Source organism: Pristiophorus japonicus, chromosome 8 (assembly GCF_044704955.1).
Source record: "Pristiophorus japonicus isolate sPriJap1 chromosome 8, sPriJap1.hap1, whole genome shotgun sequence".
NCBI lineage: Eukaryota > Metazoa > Chordata > Chondrichthyes > Pristiophoridae > Pristiophorus > Pristiophorus japonicus.
In genome coordinates, this window is record NC_091984.1 from 123,017,682 (window position 1) to 123,032,251 (window position 14,570).

The window sequence follows — 14,570 nt, forward strand, 5'->3', positions numbered from 1 at the left end:
GGGACCCGATACACAACCCACACCCACAGAGACCCGATACACAGCCCACACCCCCAGGGACCCGATACACAGCCCACACCCCAAGCGACCTGATACACAGCCCACACTCCCAGGGACCCGATACACAGCCCACACCCCCAGGGACACGTTACACAGCCCACAGCCCCAGGGACACGATACACAGCTCACATCCCCAGGGACATGATACACAGCCCACACTCCCCGGAACCCGATACACAGCCCACGCCACTAAGGACCCGATACATAGCCCACACCACTGGGGACCCGATACACAGCCCACACCTCCAGGGACACGATACACAGCCCACACCACTAGGGATCCGATACACAGCCCACACCCCCAGGGACACGATACTCAGCCCACACCCCTAGGGACACGATACACAGCCCACACCACTAGGGTCCCGATACACAGCCCACACCACGAGGGACCCGGTACACAGCCCACACCCGCAGGGACACGATACACAGCCCACACCTCCAGGGACCCGATACACAGCCCACACCCCCAGAGACCCGATACACAGCTCACACCCCCAGGGACCCGATACACAGCCCACACCCCCAGGGACCCGATACACAGCCCACACCCCCAGGGACCCGATACACAGCCCACAGCCCCAGGGACACGATACACAGCTCACACCCCCAGGGACACGATACACAGCCCACACTCCCCGGAACCCAATACACAGCCCACGCCACTAGGGACCCAATACACAGCCCACACCACTGGGGACCCGATACACAGCCCACACCTCCAGGGACACGATACACAGCCCACGCCACTAGGGATCAGATACACAGCCCACACCCCTAGGGACACGATACACAACCCACACCCCCAGGGACACGATACACAGCCCACACCCCCAGAGTCCCGATACACAGCCTACACCCACAGGGACACGATACACAGCCCACACCCCCAGGGACACGATACATCGCCAAACACCCAGGGACCCGATACAGAGCCCACAGCCACAGAGACCCGGTACACAGCTCACACCCCCATGGACCCAAATTACAGCCCACACCCCCAGGGACTCAAAACACAGCCCACACCCACAGAGTCCCAATACATTCCCCACACCCCCAGAGACCCGATACACAGCCCACACCCCCAGGGACCCGATATACAGCCCACACCCCCAGGGACCCGATACACAGTCCACACCCCCAGGGACACGATACACAGCACACACTTCCAGGGACCCGATACACAGCCGACAATCCCAGGGACCCGATACACAGCCCACACCACGAGGGACCCGATTCACAGCCCACACCCCCAGGGACACGATACACAGCTCACAGCCCCAGGGACACGATACACAGCTCACACCCCCAGGGACCCGATGCATAGCTTACACCACAAGGGACACGATACACAGCCCACACCCCCAGGGACACGATACACAGTCCACACACCCAGGGACACGATACACAGCCCACACCTCCAGGGACCCGATACACAGCCCACACCCAAGAGTCTCGATACACAGCTCACACCCCCAGAGTCCTGATACATTCCCCACACCCCCAGTGTCCCGCGACACAGCCCACACCCCAGGGACCCGATACACAGTCCACAACCCCAGAGTCCCGATACACAGCCCACACCCTCAGGGACCCGATACACAGCCCACACCCGCAGAGTCCAGATACATTCCCCACACCCCCAGTGTCCCGATACACAGCCCATACCCCCAGGGACCCGATACACAGCCCACATCCCCAGAGTCCCGATACACAGTCCACATCCCCAGGGACAGGAAAGACAGCCCACACCTCCAGGGACCCGATACACAGCCCACACCCCCAGAGTCCAGATACATTCCCCACACCCCCAGAGTCCCGATACACAGCCCACACCCCCAGGGACCCGATACACAGCCCACACCTCCAGAGTCCCGATACACAGCCCAAACCCCCAGGGACTTGATACACAGCCCACAGCCCCAGGGACCCGATACACAGCCCACACCTCCAGAGTCCCAATACACAGCCCACACCCCCAGGGACACGATACTCAGCCCACACTCCCAGGGACCCGATACACAGCCCACACCACTAGGGACCCAATACATAGCCCACACCAATAGGGACCCGATACACAGCCCACACCTCCAGGGACACGATACACAGCCCACACCACTAGGGATCCGATACACAGCCCACACCCCCAGCGACACGATACACAGCCCACACCCCCAGAGTCTCGAGACACAGTCCACACCCCCAGGGACACGATACACAGTCCACACCCCCAGGGACATGATACACAGTCCACACCCACAGTGACACAATACACAGCCCACTCCACTAGGGACCCGATACACAGCCCACACCACGAGGGACCCGATACAAAGCCCGCACCCCCAGGAACACGATACGCAGCCCACACCACTCGGGATCCGATACACATCCCACACCCCAAGGGACACGATACACAGCCCACACCCCCAGGGTCACGATATACAGCCCACACCCCCAGGGACACGATATACAGCCCACACCACTAGGGACCAGATACACAGCCCACACCACTAGGGACCCGGTACAAATCCCACACCCCCAGAGTCCTGATACATTCCCCACACCCCCAGAGTCCCGATACACAGCCCATACCCCCAGGGACACGATACACAGTCCACACGCCCAGTGACACAATACACAGCCCACACCACTAGGGACCCGATACATAGCCCACACCAATAGGGACCCGATACGCAGCCCACACCTCCAGGGACACGATACACAGCCCACACCACTAGGGATCCGATACACAGCCCACACCCCCAGGGACACGATACACAGCCCACACCCCCAGGGACACGATACACAGCCCACACCACTAGGGACCCGATACACAGCCCACACCACTAGGGACCCGGTACACACCACTAGGGACCCGGTACACAGCCCACACCCCCAGGGACACGATACACAGCCCACACCTCCAGGGACCCGATACACAGCCCACACCCACATCGTCTCGATACACAGCTCACACCCCCAGAGTCCTGATCCATTCCCCACACCCCCAGAGTCCCGATACACAGCCCATAACCCCGGGGACACGATACACAGTCCACACCTCCAGGGACACGATACACAGTCCACACCCCCAGGGACACGATACACAGCCGACACCCCCAGAGTCTCGATACACAGTCCACACCCCCAGGGACACGATACACAGTCCACACCCCCAGGGACACGATACACAGTCCACACCCCCAGTGACACAATACACAGCCCACACCACTAGGGACCCGATACACAGCCCACACCACGAGGGTCCCGATACACAGCCCGCACCCCCAGGAACACGATACACAGCCCACACCCCCAGGGACACGATATACAGCCCACACCACTAGGGACCAGATACACAGCCCACACCACTAGGGACCCGGTACAAAGCCCACACCCCCAGGCACACAATACACAGCCCACACCTCCAGGGACCTGATACACAGCCCACACCCCCAGGGACAGGATACACAGTCCACACCCCCAGGGACACGATATACAGCCCACGCTCACAGGGACCCGATACACAGCCCACACCACTAGGGACCCGATACCAAGCCCACACCGCAAGGGACACGATACACAGCCCATACCACTAGGGACCCGATACACAGCCCACACCACTAGGGACCCGATACACAGCCCACACCCCCAGGGACACGATACATCGCCAAACACCCAGGGACCCGATACAGAGCCCACAGCCACAGAGACCCGGTACACAGCTCACACCCCCATGGACCCAAATTACAGCCCACACCCCCAGGGACTCAAAACACAGCCCACACCCACAGAGTCCCAATACATTCCCCACACCCCCAGAGACCCGATACACAGCCCACACCCCCAGGGACCCGATATACAGCCCACACCCCCAGGGACCCGATACACAGTCCACACCCCCAGGGACACGATACACAGCACACACTTCCAGGGACCCGATACACAGCCGACAATCCCAGGGACCCGATACACAGCCCACACCACGAGGGACCCGATTCACAGCCCACACCCCCAGGGACACGATACACAGCTCACAGCCCCAGGGACACGATACACAGCTCACACCCCCAGGGACCCGATGCATAGCTTACACCACAAGGGACACGATACACAGCCCACACCCCCAGGGACACGATACACAGTCCACACACCCAGGGACACGATACACAGCCCACACCTCCAGGGACCCGATACACAGCCCACACCCAAGAGTCTCGATACACAGCTCACACCCCCAGAGTCCTGATACATTCCCCACACCCCCAGTGTCCCGCGACACAGCCCACACCCCAGGGACCCGATACACAGTCCACAACCCCAGAGTCCCGATACACAGCCCACACCCTCAGGGACCCGATACACAGCCCACACCCGCAGAGTCCAGATACATTCCCCACACCCCCAGTGTCCCGATACACAGCCCATACCCCCAGGGACCCGATACACAGCCCACATCCCCAGAGTCCCGATACACAGTCCACATCCCCAGGGACAGGAAAGACAGCCCACACCTCCAGGGACCCGATACACAGCCCACACCCCCAGAGTCCAGATACATTCCCCACACCCCCAGAGTCCCGATACACAGCCCACACCCCCAGGGACCCGATACACAGCCCACACCTCCAGAGTCCCGATACACAGCCCAAACCCCCAGGGACTTGATACACAGCCCACAGCCCCAGGGACCCGATACACAGCCCACACCTCCAGAGTCCCAATACACAGCCCACACCCCCAGGGACACGATACACAGCCCACACTCCCAGGGACCCGATACACAGCCCACACCACTAGGGACCCAATACATAGCCCACACCAATAGGGACCCGATACACAGCCCACACCTCCAGGGACACGATACACAGCCCACACCACTAGGGATCCGATACACAGCCCACACCCCCAGCGACACGATACACAGCCCACACCCCCAGAGTCTCGAGACACAGTCCACACCCCCAGGGACACGATACACAGTCCACACCCCCAGGGACATGATACACAGTCCACACCCACAGTGACACAATACACAGCCCACACCACTAGGGACCCGATACACAGCCCACACCACGAGGGACCCGATACAAAGCCCGCACCCCCAGGAACACGATACGCAGCCCACACCACTCGGGATCCGATACACATCCCACACCCCAAGGGACACGATACACAGCCCACACCCCCAGGGTCACGATATACAGCCCACACCCCCAGGGACACGATATACAGCCCACACCACTAGGGACCAGATACACAGCCCACACCACTAGGGACCCGGTACAAATCCCACACCCCCAGAGTCCTGATACATTCCCCACACCCCCAGAGTCCCGATACACAGCCCATACCCCCAGGGACACGATACACAGTCCACACGCCCAGTGACACAATACACAGCCCACACCACTAGGGACCCGATACATAGCCCACACCAATAGGGACCCGATACGCAGCCCACACCTCCAGGGACACGATACACAGCCCACACCACTAGGGATCCGATACACAGCCCACACCCCCAGGGACACGATACACAGCCCACACCCCCAGGGACACGATACACAGCCCACACCACTAGGGACCCGATACACAGCCCACACCACTAGGGACCCGGTACACACCACTAGGGACCCGGTACACAGCCCACACCCCCAGGGACACGATACACAGCCCACACCTCCAGGGACCCGATACACAGCCCACACCCACATCGTCTCGATACACAGCTCACACCCCCAGAGTCCTGATCCATTCCCCACACCCCCAGAGTCCCGATACACAGCCCATAACCCCGGGGACACGATACACAGTCCACACCTCCAGGGACACGATACACAGTCCACACCCCCAGGGACACGATACACAGCCGACACCCCCAGAGTCTCGATACACAGTCCACACCCCCAGGGACACGATACACAGTCCACACCCCCAGGGACACGATACACAGTCCACACCCCCAGTGACACAATACACAGCCCACACCACTAGGGACCCGATACACAGCCCACACCACGAGGGTCCCGATACACAGCCCGCACCCCCAGGAACACGATACACAGCCCACACCACTCGGGATCCGATACACATCCCACACCCCAAGGGACACGATATACAGCCCACACCCCCAGGGACACGATATACAGCCCACACCACTAGGGACCAGATACACAGCCCACACCACTAGGGACCCGGTACAAAGCCCACACCCCCAGGCACACAATACACAGCCCACACCTCCAGGGACCTGATACACAGCCCACACCCCCAGGGACAGGATACACAGTCCACACCCCCAGGGACACGATATACAGCCCACGCTCACAGGGACCCGATACACAGCCCACACCACTAGGGACCCGATACCAAGCCCACACCGCAAGGGACACGATACACAGCCCATACCACTAGGGACCCGATACACAGCCCACACCACTAGGGACCCGATACACAGCCCACACCCCCAGGGACCCGATATACAGCCCACACCCCCAGGGACACGATATACAGCCCACACCACTAGGGACCAGATACACAGCCCACACCACTAGGAACCCGGTACAAAGCCCACACCCCCAGGGACACGATACACAGCCCACACCTCCAGGGACCTGATACACAGCCCACATCCCCAGGGACACGATACACAGCTCATACCCCCAGCGACACGACACACAGCCCACACTCCCCGGAACCCGATACACAGCCTACGCCACTAGGGACCCGATACATAGCTCACACCACTGGGAACCCGATACACAGCCCACACCTCCAGGGACACGATACACAGCCCACGCCACTAGGGATCAGATACACAGCCCACACCCCCAGGGACACGATACACAGCCCACACCCCCAGGGACACGATACACAGCCCACACCACTAGGGACCCGATACACAGCCCACACCTCCAGAGTCCCAATACACAGCCCACACCCCCAGGGACACGATACACAGCCCACACTCCCAGGGACCCGATACACAACCACACCACTAGGGACCCAATACATAGCCCACACCAATAGGGACCCGATACACAGCCCACACCTCCAGGGACACGATACACAACCCACACCACTAGGGATCCGATACACAGCCCACACCCCCAGCGACACGATACACAGCCCACACCCTCAGGGACACGATACACAGCCCACACCACTAGGGACCCAATACACAGCCCACACCACTAGGGACCCGGTACACAGCCCACACCCCCTGGGACACGATACACAGCCCACACCTCCAGGGACCCGATACACAGCCCACACCCACATCGTCTCGATACACAGCTCACACCCCCAGAGTCCTGATACATTCCCCACACCCCCAGAGTCCCGATACACAGCCCATACCCCCAGGGACACGATACACAGTCCACACCTCCAGGGACACGATACACAGTCCAAACCCCCAGGGACACGATACACAGCCCACACCCCCAGAGTCTCGATACACAGTCCACACCCCCAGGGACACGATACACAGTCCACACCCCCAGGGACACGATACACAGTCCACACCCCCAGTGACACAATACACAGCCCACACCACTAGGGATCCGATACACAGCCCACACCACAAGGGACCCGATACAAAGCCCGCACCCCCAGGAACACGATACACAGCCCACGCCACTCGGGATTCGATACACATCCCACACCCCAAGGGACACGATACACAGCCCACACCCCCAGGGTCACGATATACAGCCCACACCCCCAGGGACACGATATACAGCCCACACCACTAGGGACCAGATACACAGCCCACACCACTAGGGACCCGGTACAAATCCCACACCCCCAGGGACATGATACACAGCCCACACCTCCAGGGACCTGATACACAGCCCACACCCCCAGGGACAGGATACACAGTCCACACCCCCAGTGACACAATACACAGCCCACACCACTAGGGACCCGATACATAGCCCACACCAATAGGGACCCGATACACAGCCCACACCTCCAGGGACACGATACACAGCCCACACCCCCAGGGACACGATACACAGCCCACACCACTAGGGACCCGATACACAGCCCACACCACTAGGGACCCGGTACACAGCCCACACCACCAGGGACACGATACACAGCCCACACCTCCAGGGACCCGATACACAGCCCACACCCACATCGTCTCGATACACAGCTCACACCCCCAGAGTCCTGATACATTCCCCACACCCCCAGAGTCCCGATACACAGCCCATACCCCCAGGGACACGATACACAATCCACACCTCCAGGGACACGATACACAGTCCACACCCCCAGGGACACGATACACAGCCGACACCCCCAGAGTCTCGATACACAGTCCACACCCCCAGGGACACGATACACAGTCCACACCCCCAGGGACAGGATACACAGCCGACACTCCCAGGGACCCGATACACAGCCCACACTCCCAGGGCCCCGACACACAGCCCACACCCCCAGGGACAGGATACACAGTCCACACCCCCAGGGACACGATATACAGCCCACACTCCCAGGGACCCGATACACAGCCCACACCACTAGGGAACCGATACCAAGCCCACACCGCCAGGGACACGATACACAGCCCATACCACTAGGGACCCGATACACAGCCCACACCCCCAGGGACCCGATACACAGCCTACACCCCAGGGACACGATACACAGCCCACACTCCCAGGGACCCGATACACAGCCCACACTCCCAGGGACCCGACACACAGCCCACACCCCCAGGGACCCGACACACACCCCACACCCCCAGGGACAGGATACACAGCCCACACCCCCAGGGACCCGATACACAGCCCACACCCCCAGGGACCCGATACACAGTCCACACCCCCAGGGACACGATACACAGCACACACTCCCAGGTACCCGATACACAGCCCACAATCCCAGGGACCCGATACACAGCCCACACCACGAGGGACCCGATTCACAGCCCACACACCCAGGGACACGATACACAGCCCACACCCCCAGGTACACGATACACAGGCCACACTCCTCGGGACCCGATACACAGCCCACACCCGCAGGGACCCGATACACAGCTCACAGCCCCAGGGACACGATACACAGCTCACACCCCAGGGACCCGATGCATAGCCCACACCACAAGGGACACGATACACAGCCCACACCCCCAGGGACACGATACACAGCCCACACCACTAGGGACACGATACACAGCCCACACACCCAGGGACACGATACACAGCCCACACCTCCAGGGACCCGATACACAGCCCACACCCCAGAGTCTCGATACACAACTCACACCCCCAGAGTCCCGCGACACAGCCCACACCCCAGGGACCCGATACACAGTCCACAACCCCAGAGTCCCAATACACAGTCCACTCCCGCTGGGACCCGATACACAGCCCACACCCGCAGAGTCCAGATACATTCCCCACACCCCCAGCGTCCCGATACACAGCCCACACGCCCAGGGACCTGATACACAGCCCACACCTCCAGAGTCCGGATACACAGCCCACAACTTAAGGGACCCGATACACAGCCCACACCCGCAGAGTCCAGATACATTCCCCACACCCCCAGTGTCCCGATACATAGCCCACACCCCCAGGGACCCGATACACAGCCCACACCACTAGGGACCCGATACATAGCCCACACCCCCAGGGACACGATACACAGTCCACATCCCCAGAGTCCCGATACACAGTCCACATCCCCAGGGACAGGATACACAGCCCACACCTCCAGGGACCCGATACACAGCCCACACCCACAGAGTCTCGATACACAGCTCACAGCCCCAGGGACACGATACACAGCCGACACCCCCAGGGACCCGATACACAGCCCACACCTCCAGAGTCCCGATACACAGCCCAAACACCCAGGGACCTGATACACAGCCCACAGTCCCAGGGACCCGATACACAGCCCACACCTCCAGAGTCCCAATACACAGCCCACACCCCCAGGGACACGATACACAGCCCACACTCCCAGGGACCCGATACACAGCCCACACCACTAGGGACCCAATACATAGCCCACACCAATAGGGACCCGATACACAGCCCACACCTCCAGGGACACGATACACAGCCCACACCACTAGGGATCCGATACACAGCCCACACCCCCAGCGACACGATACACAGCCCACACCCCCAGGGACACGATACACAGCCCACACCACTAGGGACCCAATACACAGCCCACACCACTAGGGACCCGGTACACAGCCCACACCCCCGGGACACGATACACAGCCCACACCTCCAGGGACCCGATACACAGCCCACACCCACATCGTCTCGATACACAGCTCACACCCCCAGAGTCCTGATACATTCCCCACACCCTCAGAGTCCCGATACACAGCCCATAGCCCCAGGGACACGATACACAGCCCACACCCCCAGAGTCTCGATACACAGTCCACACCCCCAGGGACACGATACACAGTCCACACCCCCAGGGACACGATACACAGTCCACACCTCCAGGGACACGATACACAGTCCACACCCCCAGGGACACGATACACAGCCCACACCCCCAGAGTCTCGATACACAGTCCACACCCCCAGGGACACGATACACAGTCCACACCCCCAGGGACACGATACACAGTCCACACCCCCAGTGACACAATACACAGCCCACACCACTAGGGACCCGATACACAGCCCACACCACGAGGGACCCGAAACAAAGCCCGCACCCCAAGGAACACGATACACAGCCCACACCACTCGGGATCCGATACACATCCCACACCCCAAGGGACACGATACACAGCCCACACCCCCAGGGTCACGATATACAGCCCACACCCCCAGGGACACGATATACAGCCCACACCACTAGGGACCAGATACACAGCCCACACCACTAGGGACCCGGTACAAATCCCACACCCCCAGGGACATGATACACAGCCCACACCTCCAGGGACCTGATACACAGCCCACACCCCCAGGGACAGGATACACAGCCCACACTCCCAGGGACCAGATACACAGCCCACACCACTAGGGACCCAATACATAGCCCACACCAATAGGGACCCGATACACAGCCCACACCTCCAGGGACACGATACACAGCCCACACCACTAGGGATCCGATACACAGCCCACACCCCCAGCGACACGATACACAGCCCACACCCCCAGGGACACGATACACAGCCCACACCACTAGGGACCCAATACACAGCCCACACCACTAGGGACCCGGTACACAGCCCACACCCCCGGGACACGATACACAGCCCACACCTCCAGGGACCCGATACACAGCCCACACCCACATCGTCTCGATACACAGCTCACACCCCCAGAGTCCTGATACATTCCCCACACCCTCAGAGTCCCGATACACAGCCCATACCCCCAGGGACACGATACACAGTCCACACCTCCAGGGACACGATACACAGTCCACACCCCCAGGGACACGATACACAGCCCACACCCCCAGAGTCTCGATACACAGTCCACACCCCCAGGGACACGATACACAGTCCACACCCCCAGGGACACGATACACAGTCCACACCCCCAGTGACACAATACACAGCCCACACCACTAGGGACCCGATACACAGCCCACACCACGAGGGACCCGAAACAAAGCCCGCACCCCAAGGAACACGATACACAGCCCACACCACTCGGGATCCGATACACATCCCACACCCCAAGGGACACGATACACAGCCCACACTCCCAGGGACACGATATACAGCCCACACCTCCAGGGACACGATATACAGCCCACACCACTCGGGATCCGATACACAGCCCACACCCCCAGGGACCCGATACACAGCCCACACCACTAGGGATCCGATACACAGCCCACACCCCCAGCGACACGATACACAGCCCACACCCCCAGGGACACGATACACAGCCCACACCACTAGGGACCCAATACACAGCCCACACCACTAGGGACCCGGTACACAGCCCACACCCCCTGGGACACGATACACAGCCCACACCTCCAGGGACCCGATACACAGCCCACACCCACATCGTCTCGATACACAGCTCACACCCCCAGAGTCCTGATACATTCCCCACACCCTCAGAGTCCCGATACACAGCCCATACCCCCAGGGACACGATACACAGTCCACACCTCCAGGGACACGATACACAGTCCACACCCCCAGGGACACGATACACAGCCCACACCCCCAGAGTCTCGATACACAGTCCACACCCCCAGGGACACGATACACAGTCCACACCCCCAGGGACACGATACACAGTCCACACCCCCAGTGACACAATACACAGCCCACACCACTAGGGACCCGATACACAGCCCACACCACGAGGGACCCGAAACAAAGCCCGCACCCCAAGGAACACGATACACAGCCCACACCACTCGGGATCCGATACACATCCCACACCCCAAGGGACACGATACACAGTCCACACCCCCAGGGACACGATACACAGTCCACACCCCCAGTGACACAATACACAGCCCACACCACTAGGGACCCGATACACAGCCCACACCACGAGGGACCCGATACACAGCCCGCACCCCCAGGAACACGATACACAGCCCACACCCCCAGGGACACGATACACAGTCCACATCCCCAGAGTCCCGATACACAGTCCACATCCCCAGGGACAGGATACACAGCCCACATCCCCAGAGTCTCGATACACAGCTCACACCCCCAGAGTCCAGATACATTCCCCACACCCCCAGAGTCCCGATACTCAGCCCACACCCCCAGGGACCCGATACACAGCCCACACCTCCAGAGTCCCGATACACAGCCCAAACCCCCAGGGACCTGATACACAGCCCACAGCCCCAGGGACCCGATACACAGCCCACACCTCCAGAGTCCCAATACACAGCCCACACCCCCAGGGACACGATACACAGCCCACACTCCCAGGGACCCGATACACAGCCCACACCACTAGGGACCCAATACATAGCCCACACCAATAGGGACCCGATACACAGCCCACACCTCCAGGGACAGGATACACAGCCCACACCTCCAGGGACCCGATACACAGCCCACATCCCCAGAGTCTCGATATACAGCTCACACCCCCAGAGTCCAGATACATTCCCCACACCCCCAGAGTCCCGATACACAGCCCACACCCCCTGGGACACGATACACAGCCCACACCTCCAGGGACCCGATACACAGCCCACACCCACATCGTCTCGATACACAGCTCACACCCCCAGAGTCCTGATACATTCTCCACACCCCCAGAGTCCCGATACACAGCCCATACCCCCAGGGACACGATACACAGTCCACACCTCCAGGGACACGATACACAGTCCACACCCGCAGGGACACGATACACAGCCCACACCCCCAGAGTCTCGATACACAGTCCACACCCCCAGGGACACGATACACAGTCCACACCCCCAGGGACACGATACACAGTCCACACCCCCAGTGACACAATACACAGCCCACACCACTAGGGACCCGATACACAGCCCACACCACGAGGGACCCGATACAAAGCCCGCACCCCCAGGAACACGATACACAGCCCACACCACTCGGGATCCGATACACATCCCACACCCCAAGGGACACGATACACAGCCCACACCCCCAGGGACACGATATACAGCCCTCACCCCCAGGGACACGATATACAGCCCACACCACTAGGGACCAGATACACAGCCCACACCACTAGGGACCCGGTACAAAGCCCACACCCCCAGGGACACGATACACAGCCCACGCCTCCAGGGACCTGATACACAGCCCACACCCCCAGGGACAGTATACACAGTCCACACCCCCAGTGACACAATACACAGCCCACACCACTGGGGACCCGATACATAGCCCACACCAATAGGGACCCGATTCACAGCCCACACCTCCAGGGACACGATACACAGCCCACACCACTAGGGATCCGATACACAGCCCACACCCCCAGGGACACGATACACAGCCCACACCCCCAGGGACACGATACACAGACCACACCACTAGGGACCCGATACACAGCCCACACCACGAGGGACCCGGTACACAGCCCACACCCCCAGGGACACGATACACAGCCCACACCTCCAGGGACCCGATACACAGCCCACACCCACATCGTCTCGATACACAGCTCACACCCCCAGAGTCCTGATACATTCCCCACACCCCCAGAGTCCCGATACACAGCCCATACCCCCGGGGACACGATACACAGTCCACACCTCCAGGGACACGATACACAGTCCACACCCCCAGGGACACGATACACAGCCGACATCCCCAGAGTCTCGATACACAGTCCACACCCCCAGGGACATGATACACAGTCCACACCCCCAGGGACACGATACACAGTCCACACCCCCAGTGACACAATACACAGCCCACACCACTAGGGACCCGATACACAGCCCACACCACGAGGGACCCGATACACAGCCCGCACCCCCAGGAACACGATACACAGCCCACACCACTCGGGATCCGA